This window comes from Ambystoma mexicanum, chromosome 7q, assembly GCF_040938575.1.
Source record: "Ambystoma mexicanum isolate Mex_15411 chromosome 7q, UKY_AmexF1_1, whole genome shotgun sequence".
Taxonomy (NCBI): Eukaryota; Metazoa; Chordata; class Amphibia; order Caudata; family Ambystomatidae; genus Ambystoma; species Ambystoma mexicanum.
Window position 1 is genome coordinate 248,586,397 of NC_090941.1, and position 13,729 is coordinate 248,600,125.

The following is a 13,729-nucleotide window of genomic DNA, read 5'->3' on the forward strand; positions in this document are numbered from 1 at the left end:
TCTCCTTCCTGAAGGCTACTATATCCTCTCCAAACCCAAACCCAATAGACCTGGAGGTAGATTGGCCCTGATTTTTCCCTGAGTGGGACCCTGCTTCCAACATTCCTACTCCATCCTACTTCTCCTTTGAATGCCTTGACTGCAGGCTTGGCCTCTCCTACTCTCTCTCTCACCCTCGCCAATATCTACAGATCCCCTGGCCCTATCTCCCTCTTCCTCTTTAAATGGGTCGACCTTGACTCATCAGTTTCAACCTCTTCCTCTTTATGTATACTCACCTGGAGGACCATAGGGAATGACCGGTCCCTTTATTATTTTGATAAAACCCTGTCTGGTCCTGTCCAGAGCTGGAGGGAGCCATGCCGCCAATCCTGCAACATCCTGCAACATTCCCCAGCCCATGCTGCACAATGAGCAATCCTACTGTACATCATCAGAAATGCGCTACTCCATTGGTAAGCACCCCTGCTCATCTGCTCCTGGTCCACAACCCGCTATCTGGTTGCCTGCTGAAACCTGCCTCCCTTGCCTTACAATCTGACTGCAACCTGTTTCGTCTTCCCACTTGATATGTGTATCTGCTGTAAATTTCACATATAGCTTGCTTTCTGCTGCTGGCTTGTGCCAAACCCTTAACTCCTCTCTAAGAGCGTTTTTAATATTACTATCCTACATTTTGTGATGTGCTAATGCTTTTTACCATTTCAAGTCTAGGTGTGTTTTCTAAATCACTGCATCCTCCATTTTGTACTGTACTAGTGCTTTTTGGCAATTTCAAATCTAGATGTGCTTTATTATTATGTGCAGTGATTATCTTCCTTTGTACAACTCCTCCTCTGTGCCTGCCTGGCTCCTAGGCCACTTGGTGAATTTCAGTGCACTTACTTATCCTAACTCTCTCATGAAGTATGGAGAAAAAAATCCAGGCCTACCTATCGCTGACACTAACGTCATTGCCAATTCCAGACAGGCTATTACGGACATCCGCTCCTCTGTCCCCTCTCCTGACCTATGGACCCTTCATCTCGTCTCCACTCTTTCTCCTCCTCACCTATTAATGGTGGCACTAGGTTGGTAGTACTCCTTACATGCCTCTCATCCTCTAGTTGTATCATTAATGTCTATCACCATGGCACAAAGCTCAGTATCTAAACCCACTCTTCTCCTTTTCATCCGGCACCTGCCCTCTCTCATAAATGCCCCCCTTCTACTGTCACCCCTTCTTCCTCTCTCCCACGTCTCCACCACCACCGATAGGAGTCTCACACCCCTGTACATCCCCTCAGAAAATCGTCAAAGGTGGTAACCAGCTGCACTTAGTTACTCTGAATGCTCGCTCTGCTGTCAGACACTCCTCTGAAATCTGTTTCCATCACGAAGACTTTGACCTTAACGTCCATGCTCTTACCGAGACGTGATTTAATGCCAGCTCTGTTACTGCTCTTGACACTCTCCTTCCTGAAGGCTACTATATCCTCTCCAAACCCAAACCCAATAGACCTGGAGGTAGATTGGCCCTGATTTTTCCCTGAGTGGGACCCTGCTTCCAACATTCCTACTCCATCCTACTTCTCCTTTGAATGCCTTGACTGCAGGCTTGGCCTCTCCTACTCTCTCTCTCACCCTCGCCAATATCTACAGATCCCCTGGCCCTATCTCCCTCTTCCTCTTTAAATGGGTCGACCTTGACTCATCAGTTTCAACCTCTTCCCCCAAATTCCTCCTCCTTGGGTCTTCAACATCCACCTCAACTCTCTTGAATCATCCACCTCTCAGTTCTGGGTCCTCTGCGACTCTCTCTCACTATTCTTCCTTCTAGTCCGACTCACTCTGCCGGCCACACTCTTGATGCCCACATCTCTGGTTGCATCCCAATCTCTAATCTGGTCACCAACCCTGTCTCCTGGTCTGACCACTCTCTCCTTTAAATCCACCTGGGGCCCTTTGACTCTGCCCTGGCTAACCTGCACCTTGCCATATCTAACACCCTTGACATCCTTGTCCCTGCCATGCCTTAAACCTGCCACCAAGAACATCAGCTGGTATGCCTCAGATCTAGCATCTCTGAAAGGCAAGTGCAGAGTAGCTGAACGGAAGTGGCAGACCATGGGCTTATCCTCTGACAAACTGGCTTGCTGCCTGCTCCAAAGGCAATATTGCTTCTTTATTTTCTCCAAGAAGCGGACCCACATCCAAACATGCATCTCTGGAGATGCTAACAACACAGCCAAACCTTTCAAAATCTGCAAAGGAATTCACCAATCCACTTGCAGTCTCCACCTCTTTCCTACCTTACCAGGCTCTCTGCACTGCCTTGGCCTCCCACTTCACATCCAAAACTCAGGACATCCTGTCCTCACTCTCCTCTACCCCATCTCATTCCCCCATGTCTGCTCTTCAGCCTCCCTTGGCCCCCCTTCTCTCACCACTCACTCTCCTCTCTTCTGCCCATTGCACCAGAGGAGGTCTCCAAAGGTTTCTGCTCTATGAAGGCCTCCTCCCAAAAGATGCTCCCCTGCTCCTCCAGAACCATTAAGGACAACATCTCTTGCTCCAGCTCTTGCTGACTTCGGTAACCACTCCTTCGCCACTGGATCTTTCCCTCTATTCTGCAAGCACCCCCTTGTGCACCCTCTTTTTAAAAAGACGTCTGCTGACTCCTTCTGCCCGGCTAACTATTGCCCTATCTCTACTCACCCATTACTGGGTAAACGTCTGGAAAAGTTGGTCCTCCCCCAACTGACCCTCCACAATGACTGGATTCCGGGCATCAAGAATGTTAGGGAGAATTCTCAGAAATGTACTAATTCCCTTCTACTTTAGAGACCCCCAGCTACTTTGCCAGACTTTAGGACTTTTCATGTGTATCCTCGAGAGAGTGAGACCTTTTTCCCACCTTCTCATGTATTTTTATTTGATTCAAACACTGTGGTTCTTTTGGTTTTGGTGTCTGACAAACACCATAGGCCTCATCGTTTTTTATTGTGACACACAACACCTTCAGTGCAGTGGCACAGGGAAGTCCAAAAGATTTCCCAAATGTTTAAATACTTTCTCTTGATTAAACTATTGTTTCCTAAAGCAGTAAAGTGAAATTGACTTTACTTACCTTTTGTAAATTTGTAGACCCAGCACACACCATCTTACATAGAGTGCTGGAGGGGTTACTTAGCATCCCCTTTACTTTCTCATGTAATGTTTTTATGTTACCCTTTCTAGAATTAATGGCTGGTGGCAAAGGTTTACTTTTTCCAACCATAGTGTGCTTTCACTGCAGGCTGCGTTTGCAGCTGCAGTATAGCACCCATGGGTGCCCATATTGTCAAAATGGCCCAGTCTTCTTTTTTTGCCATTTAATTTTTGTAAAAGTCCTTCTTGAGATGTGCTCTGTATGCCAAACCAGGAGTGGTCCCTTTGTTAATGTTGTCTTTGGCGTTGTTCCCTGGTGAAGCCTGTTTCTGGCTCCAGCGTGTCTGGCAGGGAAGGAAGCAAGGTAGGTGCCCAAAACTCCCTGTGCTTAGTCTCCGTGGTTACAGGAATGCATCAAAAGGTGATTGGCTGCTGGCTGTCCTTGAAGGACAGCCACCCTGCTGTGTGAGTGACAGCTAGGCTGAGAGTGAATGGGAGAGACTTGCATAAAAGTTGAAATCTTTTGCAAGGAAGGCAAAGTTGAGCACTGGACAAAGGAATCCGAAGAAGTACTTGGAAGAGAAGCTTGCCGCAACTCCTGGACAATTGGTTTGCCTGGTGAAGCCCTGCTGCAGTGCCGAAGCTCTGAATTCACCTTCACTAGAGAAGCCCTGCAAAGGATCACTTCTCCCCTTGGGTTGGTGGGACCAATTGACCCCGAGACAAACTTGACTGGAAACCCTCTGCTGGCTGTACTTCCATTGCTGCGACAGGAACTGAGTGCCAAGGGAACAGAACACCTGAATCGAGTGCATCATTTTTAAGCCGGACCTTTAAACCTCTGGACTCCCTCAAAGCAGGGCTGACCAAGCCTGAGCCACCTCAACAGAGAACCATGGTAGTGCTATTCACGAGAAGCTGAAACCGCAAAGTTCTACTGATCTGAACTTTGCCCATTGCTGCCACCAATCTTCAAATCGTAATGCAGCAGTCCCCAGACGTCCTTCCTCTTGTCCCCATGACTGAGGCCCAATGAACAACAGGATCTGACATACTACAACAGGAACAGAAGCCAGCTGAAACCAATTTCTTCAGGCCTTAGTTACTGTGTACTAAGGGGTACTTGTCTCTTGTTGTGTAGCTTGCTAGCTCTCAGTTGAGACTCACATTTGCTGCATTTTTGCAGAGTTGCTTGCAGCTTTGCCCATCACAAGCCTCCCAGCGTGTGACCCAACAGTGATTTCCTTTTCTACAAAGCTCTCTTTAACATTGTGCAAGACATTTTACTTACCTTCAAGAAGTGCCTCAGCTCCCCTAGACTTTGCTCAATTGACAATGGCTGTCCTCGCTCCCTGAAGACTCTTCTAACTTCTGACTTTGTGTTTTGATTTGTGCCTCCAAAAAGTCATACATTCTTTACTTCTATAGCTCGGAAAGGGTTAATCTATGTTGCATTGAGGGTTCAAAAGTGCTTACCTGTTTGAGAAGCTTGTTAACCATTGCTTCCTTCCCTAACCATGTCCTTTTAGACACCAAAATCAGTATTGCTCTAAATGTAGCAATGATATATCAACGTCCACAGTGTCCTAGTTATTAAAGTCATGTCAGGGTGTAGGAAGTCTCTGTGTGTCATCCCAAATGGGTATCTACTTATTTATTGAAACTGAGAGTGTGTATTTTGAAGTATATTTAAGCGTTACATATTTGCGCCCTTCAAAAGAAGGCTTATACAAACTTACTGTTAAATGAATAAATAATTGTTTAATCAAGAAACATTGAGTGCAAGTGTTTTTTGTATACGTGTCACTGTAAAACTCTATGTTGCAACCCTACAGCTCACATTGACCCCTCTCAAGATATGCCTGGCTGCTCAGTCACTCTACCAACTTGTGTAGTACAAAATTATACCAAAAGTGTGGATTAACTATTGCCAAGAGGTCAAGACTAATGCAGTCTCCCACAGGGTACTGCATACAATCTTGCCTAACAGATAGGCGCAAAAACTGCTCTCCTGATCACCTATGAAACCATGCCTGCAAACCTCGACTCCGACTATCCTGCTGTTCTCATTCTCATCAATCTCTCCTTTGCCTTTGACACGGACTGCCATTCCATCTCATAAAACAACTCCATGACACCCTCAGCATCACTGACCAAGCAGTCGAATGGCTGACCTCTTTCATCACTAACCGCCCTTCCAGCTGAAACTGGGCCATTTCTCCTCCACCACCACCCTATCTACCTGTGTCCCTCCGGGATCTATCCTATCGCCATGGTTCTTCAATATCTATGGCACACAGCTTTCCTTTAAACTTCGCCCTAGTTGTCCTCTCTCATCCCTGACTATCTGTCCGCCATTCAGGCATGGTGTGCAGTGAATTGTCTCTGTCTCAATGCTAGTAAGATGGAAATCCCCCTCATTGGGACACCTGTGCCTTCGTTTCATCTACCCTCTGTCCACCTTATTTGCACCCTCTACCCCCATCATCTTGTGAGGCCAAAATCCTTGGGGTTATCTTCGACTCCGCTCTGTCTTTCACACCTCACATCATGGACATTACAAAGACGTTCAACTTCCAGCTCCACCTCCTCTGAGGCATTCTTCCTTTGCTCACCTTCCTGCAGAAGCATAATGTCTCCAGAGCTCTGGTTCTCTCGAGATTGGACTACTGCAACCGCCTCTTTCTCAATCTCCCTCTTTCCTCCATTAACCCCCTCGAGCTAATCCCGAATAGGGATGTAAGACTTAACCCTGGCCTCAAGCCCAAGGACTGTATCTCTCCAGCACTAAAATCTCTCCACTGGCTCCCAGTGGCTGCAAGGATCAAATTCAAGACCCTCTGCATCATCCGCAGGACCTTCTGAGGTCTAGGACTATCTCCAACCTTCCCCCCCTAAATCCTCCCCTGCTAGAGGCCTACGCTCCTATAATTCCAACTCTCTGACTGTCAAACACTTCTCCATGCAGAGAGTGCAGGGTAGGTTTCTCTCCTTGGCTGGTGCCTCCCTTTGAAACAGCCTCCCTGCCCCTCTCAGACATGAGTCGGACCTCCTTAAGTTTTGGAAACTGCTCAAAACTCTGCTCTTCTCTAACACATTCCCTCTTTCCATTCCCTGCTAATCACCCCAGTGCCGCTGTGACCAGTGGCCTGATCCTCATGAATCTCGCAGCATCCCAGGCCCTTCCTCCAGGTCAATACCAGCACCCCTCACACCACTGCACTGCCTGCTGGGCCCCTGCTGGTGGTTCCACATGCCACCCTTGAGTGTCATCTGTACTAGGGCTTAGCTTGAGGTTCTCTTCCTTGTCTCCCTTTAGCACTTCTCTCCAGCAATCTCCTCCAGCACTTGTCCACTCCTCTGCTCCTCCTTCCATCCCCTCCACTTTTCCTCAATGCACTTTCATAGCCGAATGCCACAAGGCCTAGTATGATCATGACTGTATATTACTGTTTTTTGTCATTGTTATTTCCCATGTTCCCTTCCCCTTTAGCATTGTGGCACTTTGAAACACAATTCTGTTGTATAAATAACCTTACAAATGCTCAATAAAATAAAATAAATAAAAATAAAACTGTTACGGCACCATACATTTTCATCTACATGCATAGGAAACATTTTGTTTTTTCTCCCTCGTTCCAGTGATTCTAAGTGCACAGTTAGTCCTCCGTGATCACTGAGACAATCTCTGTAGTGCTTTTCCTGTATGACGACATTAGGTGACACAGAGGCATTATATAAAGCACTGAGGTGAACCCTTTTGATCCAGTTTGGCCTGTGATGCAAGTCTGGTTGGGGCGAGATGTGGAACATACAATACAACTACAATCACCATACTCCAGTGCCATTCTCGACACACTCAACACACTCTAACACCAGTCTTCATTTATTAATCCACACATTTTACTTAAATGTATCATTAATAAAATCCTTATTTCTATCAATGTGTATTCTATTCTATCAATTACTGATAATATAGCAGATAACGTGACAACTCAAATCGTAGGCAATTAGCTTCTTCACTATCTGATGCTGATCTGCTGTCATGCGCTTTTCTGAATGTGTGATCCTCAGTCTACCAAAATCTAGGATTTTTTTTTTCTTATAGACTGCCTCAGTGTTTTATTCATAATGGAATGATGGCTAACCTATCTCTTTAGTCCTGCCATTTTAGCCCTCACCTCTCGTGGTTATTCTGTTAGCCATTTTGATCCATCTTTAAAAAAGAAAGGAGGGGCATTGACTGACTGTGCTCAATTAAGACAAAACTACAAAGGAATTGCCCTCAAACTATTAGAGGCAGTGCTATGTATTTTTTGAATCCACGAGTATTCAATAGTTTACACCTAATGATCCAACAAGTAGTAAAATGACCAATGACTTACTCTTATAACCCCTAATTAAAGTATAAAGGATTTTAAAACCAAGTCGAATGAACTTCTGATTTCTTTCTTTTCTTCCACTTCTAAATGAATGTTGTTAGGCGATTTTAACTTCTGGTCTGATGACCTGCAGGATAGTCACATTACTGATCTATTAGATGTCATAGGGCCTAATTTATAAAATAAGCGCAAAGACCCCGCAAAGTACTTTGCGCGTAAATTAACTTTGCCTGAAACTGCACTCGAAAGTCTCTTTGCGCGAAACACATATTTATGGAATCCAAAGTGAATCCATTTGGATTTTATGTGGAAGGATAGAGTCATGAATTATGCCAATGAGTGTGCCTGTCTGCATTGTATGTCATGTATGTACCTGGTAGAATTTCAAATATGTAAATCCAGTTCATATTAGAATCACCAGTCTGACATGAAAGGCATGCATGTGTTCATCATTCGATGCATGACAGTCACATGCCTTCTTCCACACATCATTGTAGATGACTCTTGCACAAACTCTGGCCTGTCTATGTACTTGAGATGTGCATACTTGGCCAGACATGTGTGATGTGTTTCTAATGTAATGCCATGGCAGCTACAAAGCCCACACAGATGTGATGCTGTTGCACCTTGTTTTAGGGGATCTGTACATGAGGAGGTGCGTGTTCTCACTTCAAGCTTGCCCGGTCATGACTACTGACACATCATCGTAGGTTGTGGCCCATAGACCCGGAATGATGCCCAAACAAACTCACCTATACAGGATACATGAATGTAGGGAATTACTATTGCACCAATGTACCACTCGCAGACCACACATGACCTTTAGTAGTATGTATGAAAAAGGCAGATCATGACATGTTAAATTGGGTCCACATTCACACATCCACAGCCTCCTCACCATCAGGCATGCCTGATGTGTGAATCATGCACAAAAGAGCAGGGCCACGCTTTGACTGACAGTGCTGGCTTTAGCATCTCTACTCTGTGCTGGACTTTAGCCGGTGAATGTCCTGTTGTTGCAGTGTTTGTACACAAGAAATTACATAAGCTATAAAAAATAAATTCAAAGAGAGCTACTAATTCTAATTTACTCGGTATCCAACAAATGGATATCCTAACATGAAACTGCCCAGGGTAGCCATGAAAAACATAAAGCAATGTGGGGTCACACCAAACACATCTTGTTAAAAAAAAAATATATTTCAATTTTTTATTTCACAAAAGTAAATACATTTAACATGTATTTGTTTAAAGTACATTCATGTATGCGTCCATTTTGATGGAATAGAATTAGCCATTTTGTCTCATTTTCGCTTCTTGCTTTCTGTTCAAACTGCTTTGCTGTAAGCTTATTCTATTCCGCTATTTCATTGTTGCTCATGCATAGAGCAAGGCCACAAGATACATGTTGAAACACAACGCAGGCAATCCAGACAGCAATGCCCGCTCTCCTCCCTCACAAGTCCTTGGAAGTAAGCAACAAGACATTTAATCACTACGCAGGTGCCAGCTAGTCTCACTGATGCAGTAGAAATGGTAGGAACGATCAATTAATGGCTTAAATTATGCTCTCTTTTATGGCCCCCCTTCACCGAGCCCTGTAGAGCGAGTTGACCCCTAGCAAATGAATAGAAACTAGAAGATAGAAAGGCCTGGAATGTGTCTCTCCTCTGCACGCAGCTTGCTTGAAAGAACAAGAGCAGTGTGTTCCCTAAAACAAAGAATCATGTCTGCAAGTCCGCAGATTGCAAACTGTTGCTAAAAATGAATGTCTGAAGGTGTCATATTTGTCACAATTGTCAATCATCGAATCCATTTCAAAGGAAATACATTATGGGCGGTATTGAACATGTCATTACTGATAGTGAGATGTTCATTTTGTGTGTATGTAACTGTTGTATAATGCTTGCTCTCTTGCGTCCCTCGGGGTCTGGAGACACACGTTGCGGGACACGAGACCCAGTTGGCCAACTGATACTATTTGCTTTGCAATAATCCCTAGCTTTTGGGAAATGAACCTCGTGTCTGGTGTATCAGTTTGTGTGTGGTGATTGTAGGGCCCCATCAAAATAGGGACCCTCTCCCACTTGTTCCATCGTGTACGTTGTAATATAAAGAAGGTGAGAGGAGAAAATGAAGCAAGGACAAGACGGTTGAACCGGGATCAAGAGGTGTTCGGGGCGCCCCTGTGAAAGTGATGAGAGACTCCTTTGCAGATCTGTACACAGCTGATCTCTGATTGACGTGTCTGGCCAGAGAACAAGGAGGCGAGGGCCCCGAAACGAGGCAGAGTGAGCCAAGATACACAGACACAATGATTTTTGGTTGCGTCATTATACGGACGAATTGCGTCTTGAAAGACAAATTGGTTTATCATGTGAGTTGTGCCCCGATTCTAAATAACCCTGATATTGGTTGAAAGTTGGTTTTGCAAAATCAAACGCCCAGGGTAAGGTTGAAATTAACCAGAGGTAAGGTTAAAACATACCTGTGGTATTGTCTTCCTGCCTAGAGGGCTTTTTCCACTGCGGTAGACAATCTTTGGAAACTGGCCAGGTCGCGCCACCCATGGGGTCACCGGCATATGAAATGTATGTGAAGTATGGTGTAGGGGCGATAATGTTTTGTGAAATTTGGCATAGGCAAACCAGGTACGAAGAAGATTTACAATGGCCAAAACCCAGGAGTTATGAGATTTCGAGGATAGATTATTTGGAAAAAGTATTGCTGCAAAAAAAACACGCCTACGGCATTTGACGTCATTAGAGATTGGAGGAAGGAAGCCATGCTTTGTTGGAAAAGCAGTAAGAAAAATGCACGCAGGCACAAGTCAAAAACAGAAAGAGTGAAAGAGCAGGATGAAAAGGAATGGGATGGTAATTTGAGAAAGTCAGAGAGATGTGGTCAGTTGGGGATAGACAAAATAGATCCTCAACAAGAATTGCATTCATCAGATGAGTTAATAAATAAAATATTAACTGAAAAGAGGCAGGAGCGCCCAAATAGAGAGACTAAGAGGATTGCACCAGTGCCTATTGCTCAACCCCCTTCAGTTGCCCAGCCCCTCCCTGCTGCCCAGATCCCAGTGCAGCCGCAGATCATACAGCAAGCAGCGCCACGGCCCGCAACTCCAGCGCCGCAGCAGCCACTCCCCGTTCCCAGTCTGGTTGTTCCATCCGCACCTCCCTCCCAAGATATTCCCCTTCCACCTCCACCCATTGAACTTGAATTCACTGTAATGAGAGAAGATGAAAGAGGGAGAGAGGGGACGGCACAAAGTGAGTGCACTAGAGTAACCCGTAGTGCGGTCAGCAAGGAGAGAAAATGAGAGTTGAAAGAACAGATAGAGATGTATATAGACGGAAATGATGAAATATCAACGCCAGACTCGATGTATGATTTCAGGAAGAATGGTGAAAAGCAGGTACTGTTGGAATGCATGGGAGAATATTTAATGGAGAGATGGAAGCAGTTAATCGGAATGGTACCACCGCAGAAGTTGCGGGATTTGAATTTGTTGGCACGATGTAGAGAGAGAGATGAAGAGATAAAAGAACATGTGGACGGGCTTTTTGAATTTAAAAATGAACCTGATGATGCATATGCTGAAATGTTTGCTATGCCGGGGTATAGGACTAAAGATATAAGAAGGGATAGGAAAGAGGCGGTACGATATGTGCAGCTGCGATTTCTTCCGTCATCAAGACAGACTAGTGAAAAGCTGAAAGTATGTACACGAGAAGCAATAAAATGGATCACAGATCCTAGTATTTCCACAATGGAAGTGCATGAAATATTTGATCAATACACATTGCAAAAGAAGAGAAGTATTGCAGGTCATGGTTGAATATTTGCAGGACAAACACATAGACAATAAACAAGCTAGCCCCCTTTCCCCCCTGAATTGATGGCAATATATAAAAGAGCACTAGAACGCGGAACGGGAGAAACAGCCTTATCACTTGATTTGGGAATAGTATTGCATATGAGGGAGGGAGGAGGAAAAGTGAGTACGGTATTTCCTATGAGCGAAGTCCCACCTACTTTCGTGCCAAAAGTATAAATTCCTGGTGTTAATGGAGGCGCAGCGCAGGTAACGGAAGCACATTATACAGCACAATATGTGCATGTCCCGTTCTCCAGACAAGAAGTGAATAATATTAAACACACGATTCCTGATTTGAAGAAGAATCTGGTGGAATTCTATAAGGAAATAGTCCTATTTGAGATTGTCGATTTTTACCATGAATGATATAGACTTAATATTTCCAGTAATTTTGCCAGCGGATATATGGAAGCAAATAAGGAAAATAGATGATGATGCCTACGGTGCCACATGGGAAGATCTAGTAAAAGAGGATAAGGATAGAAAAGCAGGGGAGAAACCATCGCCAAGTATGGTAGCGCTACCAGGACGAATAATACAAAAACTGAAAACAATTGTTCCAGAAAAAAGAATTGTCTGGGACAAATTAACTGCATGTGTTCAAAACAAAGATGAGTTATCTACAGATTATTTCAATAGATTTGAGGAAGTGTTTACAGATTTTAGCGGACAGGATGTAAACACGGAGGCAGGTAAAAGACTATTTGTTGATAAGTATGTTAGAGGGTTAATACCTCCACTTCAAAACTTAATAATGACATCAGAAAGTGCATGGCAAGCGAAATCACTAAGTGAGGTTTGAGTATTATGAGAATAGGGTGGACAAAGAGAAAGAGGAAAAGGGCAGGGTAAATTTGAAAACGAGGGTGTTACTTCAGCAGGTGACTGGACACAATAGAGGTAGAGGGAATGTGCAAGGGAGAGGTAATTTGGGATTAAATCAGTGTGCATATTGTAGAGAAGAGGGTCATTGGAGAGCGCAATGTCCACACTTGCAAAACAGGAATGGGTTTGGTCAGATAAGACCGCATAGTGGACACCCGGGAACAAATGGACAGAGTAGAAATAATAATATGCAGCAACACCAGAATAATCAAGGAAACGGCACTCAGAATCAGAGCCAAGAACAGAGTCCGGTTCCTTTTAACCAAAATCAGAGTGGCCAAAATAAAGGCAGAAGCGGAAATTTTTTTGACACACAACCCAATACATATTATTGTGGCGACTACACATCGGACGATGTGTTGTTTCCCCAATATCCCCAATAGGACAGCCCAGGACAGGGGTCGGAACCAGTGTCTATTCCCGTGTATCAAAAAGGACCCTACGTAGAAATGAAAGTCGGGAATAGAGAGCACAAACTTTTCGTAGACACAGGAGTGCAAAAATGCTCAATAGACCACCACTTGGTTCCGGAAGTACCGCTGTCAGGGCAAAGTAATATTTCAGTAGGGTTCGAATGGTACTCCAGTAATAAATCCAGTGTCTCAATCAATACCAGTAACATTAGGTCCATTTACTGAATATTGCCCATTTCTCTTAACAGGAAAGTGTGGGTAGAATCTTCTAGGATTAAATTTGTTGAAAAAACTGAGTGCAGTTATCCACTGCACTCCTGATGGAGTGTTCTTGAAACATTTAGCCACAGAACATACCAGTGGCTGAATTTTTGTCCAAACCTTTGCCAGGGAGTTGAGTGAGGTACCAGCTTGCATATGGGCAATGAATGATAATGATGCGGGATGCTTGAAAATAGAGCCAGTAAAAATTGTTTTGAAGGAGGGAATCACATTGCCATGTCTTCCTCAATACAAGATTTCAATGGAGGGAGAGAAAGCATTGAAAAATATTGTTTCAGATTTGGTAAAATTGAAGGTAATTGAATACATTATAGGTAGTACATGTAACAGCCCCATTCTCCCGGTGTATAAGAAAGGAGGTAATGAGATACCGTATCATTTCATAATTGATCTGCGCACATTGAACAAAGTGGTTGACCCTCAATTCCCATTGGTCCCAGACGTCACCACGATTTTGACAATGATACCCGCCTCGGCAGAATATTTTAGTGTGATAGACCTTAAAAATGCTTTTTTCAGCATCCCAGTACACAAAGTTAGCAGATACCTGTTTGCTTTCACTTTAGGAGGGCGGTCATTCACATACACGCGCATTCCCCGAGGCTATACAGAGGGTCTGAGTATTTATAGCAGGGCATTGAAAGAACAGCTAGATATGTTAGAACTACTGGCAGGTTGCGTATTATTACAATATATAGATGATTTATTAATTGCTGCGGATACAGAGAAAATTTGTAAAGAAAGTACTGTTT